This window comes from Athene noctua, chromosome 3 (genome assembly GCF_965140245.1).
Source record: "Athene noctua chromosome 3, bAthNoc1.hap1.1, whole genome shotgun sequence".
NCBI lineage: Eukaryota > Metazoa > Chordata > Aves > Strigiformes > Strigidae > Athene > Athene noctua.
Window position 1 is genome coordinate 31,952,719 of NC_134039.1, and position 16,767 is coordinate 31,969,485.

Genomic DNA, 16,767 nt, shown 5'->3' on the forward strand with positions numbered 1-16,767 from the left:
GCCTGCTGAGGCTGAAATGACTGACAAAGGTCCAAAATGAGGGACACACATAAATTATTAATATTGCACTTAGTAGTCTCACTGTTGCTGTGACAGTCTAAAGACTTAACAGAGGCAGGCTCTGCAGGGAAATATTACTTTACTTCAAAATCATTCATTCAGGAAACTTACACAATGAGGAGAAAAGAATCATTCTGCAGCATGCTCTGTCAAACCCCTCAGCTTTAAGACCCTTCATTTTTAAAGCAAAAGCAATTTTAACAAGAACAGGAAATCAACGTGAAGCATAAGGAGCTTTGGATTTCAAGTGAGCAATGCTGGAACAGCATTACTTCCGGACACAAACCCTAACACACATCTTCTCATGCCTGACCTGGAAAGTCCATCCCGCTTCTGAGTGCCAGATAAGTGTTTTGTCTCTGCAGCCTCTCTGCTGAAACAGGCAAGTGGCATACCAGCAAGAGGATAATGGGTAGCCATACACTAGCAAGTGGAAGGGAGCCAAAAAGCCACTTCAGTTTGCCACTCTGGCTGCAACCTGTGCTTTAAGCCCATGTAAGGCTCTGGATTCACATTCTCCACGACCTTTTATTTCATTCCAGGTCTCATGCTATACCTGCTGCCACAGTAGCCACGTACCTATAAGCAGCAGACAAAGAGATGCGGCTTCCTACTGACCTATTCGCTTCCTCTTCCCTGCTGCAAGGGGAATAGTTTATGCAGGGGTATTAAAGTTTTACATTCATTTCTAGAACTGGGACAAACAATCCAAACCTCAACATTTCTGTAAAAAGTTAAATTATTTTCATCTTTCTTAATAATCAGAATAGATTTACTATTCATTTAAAACACAAAATTTCCCTCCCAAAATATCTGAAGTAGTTACTGAAATGTTTTCTTTACCAAAGTCCTGAAAAGCCTCAAGATTATTAACATTTTGATTATAAAGAGACACAACACTGTTCCATACCAGTAAAAAATAGTCAATTTTTCACACAATAAAGTAATTCATTTTGAAAATCAGTACTTTCTACTAAAAAGTCTTGCATTTAGAAACCCAAAAAGGTTTCCAATAATTCTAAACACTGATGGGGGCAAAGAAAAAACAGACCCTACCCCCAGATGGATGGCATTCCTCTCTTTGGGTGCAATGTGGTAACATTTGATTGATGCATCTGATCCATTCCAAAACTCCAGGCGATGTTTTAATCATCAATGGGCAGAATCCTATTAATGTTCAGAAAAAAGAAAAAAATAGAAAAACAGAGTAGAATATGGACACACACAGAGAACCTGGCATTTGTCTAGCAGATCCAGCTGATTTAGTAAATCCATAATAATCAACAGATTAAAGACTGAGTTGACAGCAGAAACTCATATCTACCAGTATAAGCCCCTTCCTCTCTTCCACCCTCTTTCTGCCATGTCAGCTCAACCCAGACTCCCAAACACAACCTGAAACATTAGTCCCATACCAAAGGAAATTAAATGGGAATAGGGAAACAAGTGGGAAGAGATAAACCAGGGTAAATAGGGATAGCATGAAGAGCCCATTGGCATGCAACCAAGAGCCTGCACAGGCCCTGGCCATGGCAGAAAACAGGAGATCAGACACGTATGAGGAGATGGCACGAGAGCAGATGCAAGAAGGTGAAGGTTCAAGTGGTCCCTGAGCTCAGGGGGTAAGAAATGGCAGCAGGCAGAGTACAGAAGTGAGCCCCAGCATGCAGAACAAGCTCAGCCGTCAGAAGCAGCAACACACCAGGCGATCCACTAGCTTAGTGTCTGCTGTGATAGGCATTTTCATTATCGACGGGCATGGTACAAGAAATACAGTATGAACCTTCCACATTAAACAAGGCTTCCCAGTCCACCCATAAATTTATTTTGCTATCAGCCAAATCCAGATCTACCAATATCAACCACTTTTTCTCTGAAAAAAGCCTCCATTTACAGTCTTGCACTGTACAGTTGCTGCTGTTTCATTTCAGAGCTGATGAGTACCACAAGCAATCAGGACCCACCAATGTAAGAGGTGGCACAATCCCAAGAGAAATTCACCCATTCCAGCAGCAGCCAGAAGGCAAGGATTGTCAGTGTGACCCTTCCAGCTGGCCAGCCGATGCGTCAAACCAGCCCACATCCCAGTCAGCCAACCTGGAGCCAGGCACCTTCCTACTAGAAGTGGAAACCTGGCTGAATGGTCAGCAGAAGAGGAGCGAAATACTCCTGGTCTAGCTGGCCAGCCACCTGCTTAGGAACGCAAGCCGCACAAAGGTCTCCAGGCACATCAGTCAGTCGCCCTGCTCTGTATTCCCAAATCCTGGGAGGATTAACAGCAGAGAAAAGCTGGATGGGGAAAAGTAGGGAAGGCAAGAACAAGATGACATACTGCAAAGGGAAGGGACCTTAGGCTGAAGATCGGATCTTACAGTAGTTGCTACAGTGCAGAGCAGGAGCTGGGGGAAACGGGAGGGGGCTGTTAGCAGAAAGGCGGCAGGCAAAGGTATGCCACCACAGGGAACAGGAAGGGCCTGTAGCCCTGGGCTGATAAATCAGATATTGCTGCCGGAGTCTTACACCAGCCCCTAAAGTCTCTACCACTGACTGGGGAGCTCAGCAACAAGCAGTATCTACCACAAGAGTGCCCACCCAGCAGCTTCAGGTAGTTATTTAAGGTATCCAAGGTCCAGACCATTAAGTACCCCCTGAAGGACACACACCATGAATTCAACATGACACAGTCATGTGGAACTCACACAATGAGAGAAGGATACACTCCCAGCCCTGACAAGGACTGCACAGCTGCAGCTCGCATCTCCCTTAGGATCCTGAGAGCAAGCCGTTGCATACCCAGCCAAACTGCCTCTGTAACCAACCTCCCCAGCCCATCAGGAGGGCCTGAACCCTGGACCATCAGCAGTGAAAGTACCAACCTCCACCTCACGCTCTAAATAATTAAACTCTGTGGGAGCAGCAGCAGACTCATAAAACTCTTACACAGACCAAGCCAGTCATTAATGGGGGTCAAAGATGAACGCTCTATTTTTTTTAAGTGTGCTTTGATGCGTGGGGAGAGTGGTGAGAGGAGATCTTCATTACCCTCTGATGAATTTTTCCTTTCCTGGCTATCAACACCTCCTACTTCCACCCAAACCCCATACTGCTGGCAATCATCTAGACAGCCAGAGACAATCAGAAGGTGTGTTTGGATGACATCTGTGCTAGTCGGTCACCTGCAGGTAGGGAAGCAAAAGGCTTCTGAGCAAAGCCAGGCTCTACCAGAGGCTCAGCCGGTGCTTATTACGAGGTTTGGGTTTCACACAGATCTGCCGGGTGGAATCCCAGGGCCAGCATGATGCTGAAAGTCATGCAAACCACAACCTCACACACCGTCTCCCCTACAGCAAGGCACGGAGTAGAGCACAAGCCAGTAAAACCTGTCAGGATTATTAGCTTGGGCTCAGAGCCAGAGCTGGAAGCTGCCACAAGGGCAGGGAGGCTGCCTGCAGCCCTGCAGGTCAGCAGGAAGGAAGTGGAAGTCCCTTGACAGGCAAGGAAAGGCAGCAGGCAGGAAAGGCAAGACACAGTTGAGAAAAGGTCACAGAAACACTAGTCTGACCTGCCCCTTCTGGCCTTAAAATATACATATACACACGCGTGTGAGCTTCTTCCTACTATGCTTTGTTCAGACGTTTTAAGGAGAGCTCTGTTCTTCCCACTCTTCACTGCATTCCCCCAATCCACATCAGTTTTGGAAATGGTTCTTTAGGCTTTCCATCAATGAAAGCCTTGGGTGGAGAGAAGGGAAAGCAGGTTGCTTTGGAGAAGAGGTCACCACATCAACAAAGAAAACTCCCCCAGCAGCATGAAGGGATGCTGGATGCTCTATCAGCAGTGCCAATTCCAGCCTGGACTGGCCAAGCCTCTGCCAGTCTGTTTTCTCTGCTGCGTCTGCTCCATGTGGAAGAGAGGCCACAGACTGGAATTGGCTCCAGGATCTCTCCTACTGTGCTGAGAAAGTGGTTGGTGTAGCAAAGCCAGCTTTTATTTATTATTTATAAGTAGTACGGTTAGATGCCCCTTTTTTTATGTCACTAGGAACCTTCTCCCAACAAACCCCAATACTTGCGCTTTCAGAGGGAAGTTAAGAGCTTTACACACAACACCAGCAGTCATCTTTCCCAGCATGGCAAAAGCAGCAGCTGTTACTTCCAATATTCTTGGAAATAAGGGGGAAAATAGCTAGGACTCTTGAGCCTTGGCACCTCTTCTCTCACGCTGTTTGGCTACCAGAGCTGTGGTTACTATTCAGGGCAGAAGTGCTCAACAGGGCACACATTCCAGGGGGCTGAGCCATTCTGCATGGCCAGGCTCAAAATGGCAGACAGCGATGAATAGGATAATTAGAAAGTACAACAGAAACCACAACATAAAAACAAGCGGCTTCTATTACAAGAAACGGTTCTATGGCATGGTTAGATCCATCACCCCATATGCTGGGTTGTGGTGGTGCCTCAGGAGCCTGCTGCTATTATCTGTTTGCAATCACATTTCAGCCTATCTTTCTGCTTAATGCACGAAACGCAGAGCTAATCAGATTCACTCTTTCTGCTTAATGTCTCCAGTTCCCAGGCATGCTCTGTACTGCTTCAATTGATGTTCAACTAACACTAGCCAGGGGCACACAGTGAGAAAAAAAAAAAAGGAACTACCTATTAATTTTAGCCCCTCTTTCCACCTATTATGTCTAAAATTCCTTCTACACTTGAGCTTTGCAAACAAAAGTCAGGAAATTCCCATTTCCCTCTCTACACCACACCCAACTCACATATGAGTTCCCTTCTCCAAACTGCTCTTCCAGTGGTATCTGGGCAATTAATTACAGCACAGACCTATCAGGCTTGCCTCTCACTCTCTGGGACAGCTTTTTAAAATATTTCCTGGCTAGGAACTTCCACAGAAAGATGTCTTCTGCTGGCACAGCAATAGCCCCTCTTTGTTAATCTATCTGAAGTGACCATCACATCATCTCCTCCCCCCAGCACTATTTAATTATTGCAGTCCTATACAGGAACTCTAACATCTCCAGTCTGAGGACAAACAGGGCCCTTGGAACGGCTGCTTCTGTCACTGAATTCCTTTGCACTCCACAGGGCAGCTGGAGCATTGCTCGAGTCAGTTACGATACCTGAGCGACCAACACAACAGGAGAAAAGGCCCCAGACTGGGCAGAGAGCATGAAAATTCAGCAAAGAGATCCATGAAAAGAGTGGCTTACAGGAACACCCATCATCATGAGCCAGGTTAAGCAGCGCAGGAGGATAGTCACCCATTACAAGCACAACTGAAGATTTGCCAGAACAACAACAACAAAAAAAATCAGCAAGTATTTACAAGAGATGAGAAAGAGATGTAGGTGGGAGACAAAAGTGCCAGGATACATATTTCTATCCAGGAGGAGTGAAAAAAAGGGAGACTGCAGAGATGAAACCCCAGACAGCCCCTGCATCTGTACACATCCCCCAGCTAATACCCACTACATCAATCAGAGCAATGGCAGCTCCAGAGAAGACCCCAATTATCCAGCTCCTTCACTAACATCTTCCCCAGAGGCTGCACGCATGTGCAAAGGAATGGAAGAAAAACATACTTCTCAGTGAGATTACTTACAGCATTTTCTATATTGCCCCCTCTCTTACAAATGTGTCTTTTTTAAAAAAAATACTGCAGCTGGCTTATAAGTGTGTCAGATTTTTTTTTTTAAATAAAACATATCCTTGAAAACAAAGACACTCTGTGCTCAGCATATCCAGTGGCACCATTATTTAATATCAATACACTGGTTTTTTCCTTTATTCACTCCATCCTTGGAACACAAATCCCCTGTAACAGTCACCCAGTGTATAATCTTACCATGCAAAGATACACAACCCTACAATAATCTTTCTCTTGCCATAATGTCTTCACATACCAACAAGAAGAATTTAGGCTTATATGCTTTAAAAAAACCCAACCAACTGCAGTACAGCGTGAAACAAATCTCTAACAATTCTCAAGTTGGAGCAAATATCCTCATCTCTCCCTACTACTTTCCTCATTTGAAAGTGGCTGCACCAACACTTCTAATTTGTGCACCATGCAGTCTGCCCCTCCCATCAGGTACAGCCACTCAGTCGGTCCACACATGCATACGTTCACTACATCCTGCTGCCTCTGGCACACTACTCTTCACTGACATCATCTTCACCTTCATGCTGTATAAAATTCACCAGACAGACACAGTATCAGCTCCTTTAGTCATAAAGCAATCACTATAGGCCAACAGACGCCTCCATCTAGTCTCCCAAATGCACACTCTGACCTGCACTATGCCCCTGCTAAGCAGACGCTTGGGCATGCATCTCGTTAGGTAACACATCCCCCCTTCCCCACAGTCAGCAAGGGCTAATGCAGATACACCCATCCATCAACAGCAAAGACAAGGCAGAAACACTGTTCATGTTGGTTAGCAGAAGCAAAGTTCGCCTTAGCACGTTCCCATGGAGTCTGAACTTCAGTACATCCCTGGCTTCATCACATCCCCAGAGCAAGGCAGAACCATTCTGCAATACCACAGCAGCATCCTGCAAGACCTTCCCAATGGTGTCTGAAAATTAGTTAGGCAGTAGCACCTGGAGCAACTCTAAGTCACAGATGGATAAACTTCCTCCTGATGCTGTGGTACTCCAGGCCTGGCTCACCATGGGTGTGCAGAAAATTGTCTGGATGTTTCCCTGCCCCTGCCATTTATCCCAGACCTCAGAAACCACCTGGTCCCACCAATACCAAGGCCGCAGTCCAAAGGGCCACCATCACCACGTTTGGGGAAGATCTTTCACAAACTCAGCCTACAGCTATCTCCTCAGGCAGTCTCCTTTTGCCCTCTCATAGGGGATCGTTACAGTTACTATTTTTTGAGCCCTTTAATAATAATATATGAGCCTAATAATAATAATAATAATCATCCTTAGGCTCATACCAGTGGGCTGTTAGCAATGGGCTCTCAGGAACTATGGTATGTCTCTTACTGCAGAGGCAGTGAAACTCAACCTTTTCCCTTTTTTTCCCCCTTCTGAAAATACTGCTTGGGAATGGAGTCAGCATCTGGAGGCACACAAGTATATCCCGAGGAAAGAATGAGAGGAGGGGAAGGGAGGGACCTGAAAATGAATGCTGAGGGTGAGGTTTCACATTACAGCTGAACCAGGCTAATAGTTCACTGCTGCCAAAAAAGGGGGGCCCCATTTCCACCTTTCTTTCATTCCCCACCTTTCACTGCTGGCAAAACAAATCTCACCCCTCCTGCGCGGCAGCTCTGATACGAGCCTGAACATAGTGAGCAGGTTCAGCAGTCTGTCACAGGAGAAAACTATTCACTTTTTTATATTTTTGGGCAAGTCAGCTTTCCAAAAGCTGAACAAACTGGATCTGTTTAGCACCAGAGTGGGCACAAGGCAAGGAATACAGCCACAGAGCCACCAGTAAGGCATGACCACCCTTCTTAGAAGCAACAAGTGGTTAGATTGGTTCAGCCACAGCAAGAAAATGCATCCTTACCCATGTGAAACTGATTTCACCCAACAAGCATACCAGTCAGCATAAAACAAGGGGCCTAGCTGAAAAGCCTGCAATAGAGGTGTTTGCTAATAATCTTAAAACAGGGAGTTTTACCTATTATTAGGCTCTACCTACCTACCAATAGCATTTCTGAACTGGATGATGAAGGCAGCTATGAGACAAAGAACAACACTAAAAGTGAGCAGACCCAAACCAGAGAGAAATGAGAGATACTGCAGGTTTTCCAGTAATAATTATGCATATTTCTAAATTGGACCCTGTTATTATCAAACAAGATGGCTGCCTTCATCACTATGCTCAGAAATGTCTGTTTTCATTACAAACTTAACAATTACTTTCAGGGTGCTCTTGATAAAGCATTTTTCTTTCCCCATCAGCTTCTACATCATCAGATGAACAAAAATAATGCAGTTCTTTTTGATTAAAAAAAAAAAAAAAGCCCATATTACTCCACTGTCTTTATTCCTCTCCACCTCCTCTGCTCAATTACTAAAAGCAATTTACAGACAATAAATGTAACTTCACAGCTGCCTGTATGAAGTATTCCCTTCATTTTATAGATGAGGTTACAGGCTATACAGAAATTAATATCAACAAGGTCTACTTCAAAGCTGGATAAGCAAGAGGAACAGATGAACTCTTAAAGAATACAGATCATGTCTGTACTCTAGTAAAACCAGTAATAAAGAATTAAGGATGTTACCAGTTGGATATAAATTCCTTGAATGTATCTGCTTAAATACAGTAACAAACAAAAGCTTGCTTTCAGGTTTTGCTTGGTTTTATCCTGGTTTTCTTAGGAACATCATCATGACACTTCAGATTTATCACTCAGCATCCCATAGACCAAACATGCTCACTTTACTAGTAAACACACACTTAACTCCTAACCTCATGGACTTCAAAGAGGGTCTTCCCAGTTGGTGCACAATCACCAGGAATCTGCAGCTAGAAGCTCATTACACAGTTTTAACTGATGAAGATAAGCAAGGCAGGAGAGACTCCCAACATTTTCTGCCATAGCCTTGTGGGCTTTGGCAGGGCTAGGAGAAACAAGAACCTACATCTGTTGTTAAAATCACCAGCAGTGACTTTGAAAGAGCACCAGGAGTAGCAATACTGGGGGGGGGGGGAAGGTGCAGTTTTGTGCAGACACTCTTCTTCTGATAACTGCTCCATAAGGCTTAATAAAAATGCATGACCAACTTTTCTTCTTCCACACATTAGCAGAGCTCAGAAACAGCACCTGAGCCTAGTTATACAGTAGGCCCAGCTTCTCCTGGGAAGAAAACACCACTGGCACACAGGTCCTCCAAAGGCTGAGTCATCTGAACAGTCCCTTCAAGGGAAAATAATTCTATTAAGAATTGGGGTGTTGGTACAGAAGACAAAAAAGAGTGTTAATTTTGGCACTCCTTAATTACATTGGTTCCACTCTGTCCATTTATTACCAAACCTAATACCTGTAGGTTAGTAAATTCACCAGATTCTTCATCCGCCCCAAGGTCCTTTCCTGACACCATCCCATCCCTTAGCCAACAACAGCCTGCCATTGCCCATAAATTTCCTTATCCCTGACTAACACATACTAGTATTTGTACAACCACAGTGCTTGGAAAACTAATTTAGGATTACGGCCTTCATTTCTAGCCTGCATACAAATACCAGGCATGCTTAAACCAACAGGGCATTGTGGGCTTCTGTGCTGTGACTACCTTAAAACCAAAAGCCGCATCATCCATGCATCAAAAAACAGATAGGCTTCAAGATGGGCCAAAAAACCAAACACAGCACAAAGGATTTGGACTTGTAAAATCTCTCACATGGGGAGAGCTGATAAACACAGTAACATTTCCAACAGAACCGCCATGTTCTGCATTTTCACTGCAGCAAGTACAGATGTTTGTGCCCACTGATACTTGTGCCCTTTTCACCCAAGCCTGCAACAGCATCGCAGCCTCACACTAGCCCCAAAAATGGCTCAGCAGATGCAGCTGCTGCAGAAATAGCCTGCCCCAGCAAGTGGGAGCCCATGCACACAGCACACAACCCACACTCCCCTTTCCAGACAAGGTTTGCAGTGTCCATGCCAACCCAGAAAGCCCCAAAACCTCCCAAAGAGCTGGACAACAACAGCAGGAGGAGAGAAGTGACCTAATGGGCTTGAACAGGTAGTCCTGTGGCTTAAACTGGCACCCAATGTTACCAGCAATACTATGGGAGTCCAGAACTCGACTCCTAACATGAACCCAGCCCGGGGTCCCCATCCACTCCATCTGAGGGCAGGCCACGGCAATCCCCCCTCTCCTAAACTCTTCCAAAGTGGATGGACTGGGAAAGAAACCAGTGGCTCAGGCTGAGAATTTTAATTTTGAGCTTGGTAGATCTGTTGTGGAGACAGATCCACTGATATTTTTCTAATATAAGGAACATATAAGATGCCTAGAATTTGATAGCTGCTTTTTAATTAAATTGAAATAAGTAAATCACAGCCTGTTGCCATGGAGAATGAACAGACACAGCCTCTTGACTCCAGGGCAGGATCAAGCAGGAGAGGCAGACAAGGCTGTGAAATTAAAAACACCTATTTTAAAGCAAATGGTCTTGATAATTAGCAAAAAACGTGGCATAGGGAAATAATACAACCATATGGCAGGAAGTGGTTTTCAAGGTGAACTACAAAGCTGTTTTAAATAAATGAATAAACTGCTGGAGCTGCTGGGTCACTCGCAGAATCATATATGCAGGATTAACCGTGATTTTAAAAATACACCAAAAAAACCAGCAATTAGCTCTTCTTCCACTTTCTCGACTATAGCCTGCATCTCTATCTATTCTTATTTTAAAGGACTCGTTTCAAGCAATTAACGTTTGCACCTATTTGCAGTTACCAGAGAGCCTTCAAACTCACACTTTTCAAAAGCCTTGCAGTTCACCCTGAAGCGAGGACCAACTTTATGGGATATAAAACCTTTTCTCTTTCTCAGTGTCATTACACAATCCTGGCCAGTGTCATTACACAATCCATTCCTGAATCTGTGCATCCCTGTTACGACTTCCACAACAAAGTGACTTTGGAGGGAATTCACCCTCCACAGACCACGTATCTGATCCCGTGCTACCTCTCTCAAGAAGCACAGCTCAGAGTCAAAAGGTAACACTGGGCTGTGAGGAGGATGCAGCAGAGCTTTCGGCACAAGCTTGGCTGATGAGCAAGAGCCTGGCACGCTCTCTTCCCAGTCTGTCCAGAGCACTGGGCATCAAAATATTCCACCTCTTCCTGCTTCCAACCTGCTGCCAGCTCACCCCTGTCAGCAAAGGCTGCCCATAAATATGGGGCTGCATAGTTTACGTTGCTCCTATACCACCTCTGCAGAGAGGGTACTGTAAGAGGTTATCACAATCTTTTTAAGGCACTTCCGCTCTGCTTGGATCTGAGAGGGCCGCAGTAAGGAAAGTCCCTCACCAGCTTTCTGAGCCCAGCCAGGGCAAATCTGAGCAAGACGGTCTTAAAATTTCCAGTGAGCATGTAGCCAAAGTGCACCAAATTCATAATAGCTTAAAAATACTTGAAATAAATTATACCTAATGACTCAGTTTCAAAAATGTACTGTACATTTTTTTGAAGGGAAGGGACAGATGAACTAACTTGCACTTCAAACCTCCCAGTTCACTCTAGGGGAAAAGACAATACCTTCTCCTGTTTTCTGAAGACACAAGTTGTCAGCCACAGTCATTAGTCTTCCATGCTAATGACCCACATGAAACAAACTGTCAGGGTCCCAGTCCAGGCCCTCATGACACAGCTGGTTACATTAAAAACCAGTCACATTTTCAGCCCTAATCAGCAGAAGTTGAGCTGGCTATTGACAAGTTCCCTTCTGTTCCCCACCATAACCAAGAAACACCCACAACAGGAGGGGAGTCAGGACAAGAATCTTGGGAAGAGAAGGGGTTGAGGAAAAATGAGCAATGAAAATTAGTATTGCCTGCTTTCACAGTTTTGCCCGGTTTTGGAGCATTTGCTGCTTCAGATGAAGTCACACTAAATAAGATTCATGGCTTTCATTAAAAATAAACTCCAGGTCCAAGTCTACATGAAGATACACATAAACTTGCAAATCTGGTTCACCCTGAAGGACGCCAACAAAGACCCCAATGCCACTCCTTAAAAACACTGGGGTGGGGGCGGCACAAGCAGGCTAACTCAGTCTTTGAACAGTTGAGGCTGACAGCAGTATCTGTCCAACCTCCTCACTCACCCACCCGCTTTCTTTCCTGCAGGGAGAGGAGCTGTGAAACATCCTGTGATACATCAGCTGCACTGGAAGGTGCTACACACCCTCGGCTTCAGGTCTCCCCACTGCCTTCTCTGGTGTGCAGTCAGTTTCCTACTGCTTGAACCAGTATTGCCCCACCACCTGAACACAAATGGCTTCGCCAGGGCTGCTTCTGGCCTCACAGGCACCAGGCACCCGGAGGGCATCAGGTGGCTCGTTTCTCCTCACCTCACAGCTTTACTTATGTTTAATTTTGACTTAAATAGAAGAGATTTAACAGGATTATCAAGGCTGGCCTAGCACCTCTTTCTGAAAGGGAACTGTGTTTTTTTCTCCATTCCCTCAAGCCAAGGTAACCACACAAGGGGACACTCCTTCCCAGGGACACTCCCAGTTGGACAGAGCCAGGATTAATGGTCACCTGTGTAAAGACTCGAGCCAGGTGGCCGCTTGGCATGCAAAGGAAGATGCCAGCCATGCCCAGGAGCAAACTATTTTCATATCACAGCAGAGAGGATCGTGAGCCAAAAATAAAATTTAAAAGAAGTTAAAAAAAGCCCTACCCACACACATAAAACCGTTCCCTTCAGCATCACACCACCTCTCTACACAAAAAGAGGGGAGAGTGCTCAGGGGACTGAGCCCCCTGCCCGGACTGTCCACAGCCCCCCATTCCCATCACTCGTGCTGTCTGTCCCCTTGCCTGCTCCCATGACACCCCAGCTCCCTGCATCTCCTGCACCCCCAGCCCCCCTCCCCGAGACCCTCTTCTCCTACCCACAAACTTCCCCTGACCCTCCACACCCCCAACACCCATACCAGCACACACTCTCAGCACCCACACGCAGCAAAACTAGGGGAGAACGCTTCCCAGACAAGAAGAAGCTTCAGACGCCAGGCTCGCCGGGTTATTTTTCACCCGGCAGTGGGTCTCGTCGCGCCGCTGCCTGGGGTCCCACCGGGAGTTTCCAGCCTTAAACCTCGGTGGCTGCGAGGCCGCTCGCTGGAGGAGCGTGTGGCACATGTGTGCACCCCCGCCGCTGTCAACAACTTCCAGGGACAGTCCCAGTGGGCAAATCCCGGGTGGGCGAGGGGCAGCCTACCACAGCCTGCAGTAATCTGGCTTGGGAAGAGGAGCTCGTGAGCAGGATGGCGCCTTAACAACAATAAAGATCACCTTTAAATTCTTCTTAACAGCCAGAAAGGTCAACGTGTTAGTTCATAAGTGGAGGGAGGCAATGCACAAAACCGCACGGCGTTAGCTGTCTGTTCGCCGTGAAAAGAAAACTGCACGAAGGAATGGGAATTAACGGCGGCGGCACACAGGCGGCCGGACTGAAACCCAGGCGAGGGGACGAGCGAGCGCCGGCCTGCGGGAAGCATCGGCGCTTCCCTCCGCCCTCCGCAGCCTGGAGAGGCCGCCCCGCCGCCGGCAGGCCGGGCTGCCGGACCCCCCGCGCATCGGCGTGGGGGCTCCTGTCCTTGACACGCGGGGAAGGCGGCGGGTCCCCGGGGGGAGCTCGGGTTACGGCCCCCTTAAAAACAAATAAAACCCCCAGTAAACGCCGCACACGCCGGGGGGGCGGGCTATAAAATCCCAGAGAGGAAAGTCACCTCCGAGCAGACGAGGGGAGGGCGAGAGGAGAAAGGGGGCGCCAGCCCCACCACCACCACGCCGCGCACCACCCCCCCCCCCCCCCTCCGCCAGGCTGAGACCCCCCGCCCGCGAGGTGGGGGGCGCCCTCGCGCGCCAGGTGAGGCGGGCGGGCACCGCCGTAAGGCCGCGCTTACCTGTGGGGGCCGGCCCTCAGAGTCCCATGGCAGCCCCGTCCCGTCCCGCGGCGGGCACAGCGGCTCCCGGTTCTTTGTTGCGCGGAGGGGAGCGGGTACGGATCCTGTCAGCTCATGTGACGCGGCGGGGGTCGGTCTCCGGAGCTTTTTCTTCCTGTTTCTTCCTCCCCTCTCCCACCTCTCCCCTGCCCGCCCTCCGCCGGCGCTCAGGGCAGGCCCCGCAGCCGGGCGCGGGTCTCAGGCCCGACTGGCTGCTGGCAGAGCGGCGGCGGCGGGGGAGGAGGAGGAGGAGCCGCCGCCGGCGGGGCGGGCTCCCTCGGCAGGGCCGGGCGCGGAGGAGGGCTCTGGCATCTCACAGCGCTGCCTGGAGGGGGAGGCGGCGGGGGAGGGCGCTGCCCCGGGCCCCCGCGCCCCGTCGAGTGTTGTGTCCCCCCCGGCGCCCGCTCTCGCTCCCGTTTCCTGATGGGACGCGGCGGCCCCGCCCTCGCCCGCGGCCTCGGTGGGATCGGCCTCTGCCCCGGCTCCGCAGGCCCCGCTCCGGGGCTGGAAGGCCCCGCTGCGGTGGAGGAAGGGGAGCGCGGCGGGCCTTGGGGCAGGCGGCGGCTGCCCTTCAGGAGCGGACCCCGGCCGCCTCACGCACGGCTGGGGGGGTGTTGCGGGGCCGCAGGGGGGCTCAGGTAGGCAAGGGCTTCCGCAGCCCCCTTTAGTGTGGGGTAGGAGGGGATAAAACGGATCCCTGAACCCTCTGAACGGAGGGTTTGTTCCCTTCTTGAGGCTGCTGTTCCTGCACTTCGGGCCTGGATGCATAGGCCTGGGCCTGCCGCAGCAGTCTGGAAAGTAAACAAATAATGGGTGCGTTCTAGTTGGGGCTCGCCATAAAAGAGAGGAAAACCCCTCATTTTCTCTAGAAGAGATCAGAGAAACAGCAGTACTGAGTCAGATCAGCATCCTGCCTCCGAGAGTGCTGAGCAGACAGGTTGTGGGCTCCAACAAGCAGACCATGACACTGCCCCAGAAAGACCCCCCATGACCTAGTGACTCTCTGGTCAGGCACTTCCCGACCCACAGCTGAGGTCTTCAACGCTTTCCAAAGGATTTTTATTAATGCATTCAGAAGTATTTTGGGTTTTTTTTTTAACCGTGTGAAATTTTCTATCTGCTACATCATGCAGCAAGCATCCAGCTCTCTTCTTCAGACAGCATTTAGTCATCTTTTGTTTGCCAAGCTCTTAAGTGGGGGCAGAGAGAGATCACCTTTCTGCAGCTCTTTAATGCCCCAATATGCCATTTTTCTTCACGTCCCAAGTCTGAAAAACATGACACAACCAAGGCAGGCTGTATATAAGGAACATAGATGGCATTTCTATCAGAAATACGGACAGCTCAGGAAATCTTGGACTCCTTCATCAAATTCAACCACAAATGAATGAGCAGGTTCCCTGCTGCTCTAGTCAGTCCCAAGATTGCTCCTACACCGGCATCAGCTTTCTAGACACCAAAATTGACATTAAAAAATGGCACCCTGCAAACTAGCACATACACAAGAACCTACAGACCATAAAACTTCCTCTATAAAGCGGATGCAATAAGGCCAGCAGCCATCGAAAACGCACCAAAAAGCTGTGAGATTCAGACAGCCCTGCAGATACTGTTGCACCTGCTCTAAGGGGAACACTGGTGATCTGCTTTATCCAGCAAGGTCACTCTTCCAGTGAAATAGATACGAATTTACTGTAATAAAGATAAAACAGCAACAACAGCAATTTTAGAAAATCACTTTTCAAGGGATCAAGGTTTATTTGGTGTTTGTCTAGCATAAGCAAAATTAACAAGGACTGGCAAAGTCTCTGACCACATTAGCTTTCTGCAAATTTGGTTTTCTGCTTTTTATTTTAGTGTCTCGACTGTAGCATTCCCTTCCACAACCACGTGCCCCTGATAGCAGTAATATTCTACGCTAAAATCCACACATAAAATAATCTTTCAAATTACTGTCTCTGAAAGATTTTTTTCCCTGTGTCTCTTCTACTAACCTTCAGGCTCTCCCTTTCCCAGCTCATTACAGGAAGCAAATCCACAGATGAAAACACATGAAATAGAACCAGATACCGCCAGAGCATCAAACATGAAATATGCCAGTACTGCTCTACAGACAGCATAATCAATGCCCTTCCTCCCATAGCAAAACCACCGAAATTCTTTGTTCCTGCATGTACTTGTCCCAAATCTCTACAGTTCATCACTTCATCCAGCACACTAGATACCCCACAGAAACCATATGAATGAAACTAATTGCTGTCTTAGAACGAGCACGAATAGCCAGCCATTAAAGGACAGAAACAAGTACTCATCATTAGGAGAGTATTTGTCAAACAGCAACAACTCAAACCTCTCAGTCCTTATCCCAAAGGAGTTCTACAAAACGTTCCCAAAAGATAAAGCTCAGAATTAAAATTTAGAATCCCTAGATACTAAAGCTTGTGGATTTAATGTTGCCTTCTTCGCCTGTTACAGCCTCCCTGCTGACCTCTCCCTTTGTCACCAGCACAAACAATCCTTTCTCTAGTGGTCCGGCAAAGAACCAGCAGCCTGTCAGTCATTTCTGATCACACCCCTTTCGGCTCCATAAGTGATCCTTTTTTTTTTCCTCAAGTGGTCAAATTGATTAATATAATTAAACTAAGAGCAATTGCATCTAACCTGTAGTTAGCTTGAATATTGCTGCTCTCTGTCAGATCTGATAAAGAGACCCTGACCCCAAAAGCTTGTTTGCTTTTTCCAGCTCTATCAGTTCATCTAATAAATACATTACCTTTCACCACAAACCTTGCTTCTCTAGGATCTTTAGACCAACATGGCTACAACACCACTTTTACTTCTAATGTCTTGGCTGCTTTAACCGATTCTTCCAAATTCTCCTATATGTGAAACAGAATATGACAAAACAGAATACATTCAAAATGTATAGATGCTTATGCTGTTTTCATAAATGTAATATTCAAGGACCTTCTAAGACTGTGTTAGCTGATCTGACGAACATCTGTCACACGGAGGGTCTTGTTTCGCTTTTTCTTGT

General features: G+C 47.5%; 1 protein-coding gene across 4 annotated transcripts in view; it reads right to left on the reverse strand.

The window, feature by feature from the left end:
* TCF20 (transcription factor 20) overlaps positions 1-13,941 on the reverse strand; it is a 130,301-nt gene extending 116,360 nt beyond the window's left edge. For 2 of the 4 annotated variants that reach the window (XM_074902601.1, XM_074902597.1), the window contains exons 1-2: positions 13,692-13,940; positions 1,117-1,227 (exon numbers count right to left, since the gene is read on the reverse strand). The gene's annotated coding sequence lies outside the window, so the exon portion shown is untranslated. Of the gene's footprint in view, positions 1-1,116; positions 1,228-13,691 lie in introns of all 4 variants that reach the window. The other 2 variants (XM_074902600.1, XM_074902599.1) reach the window with 2 other exon arrangements.
* Positions 13,942-16,767: the final 2,826 nt, after the last annotated feature.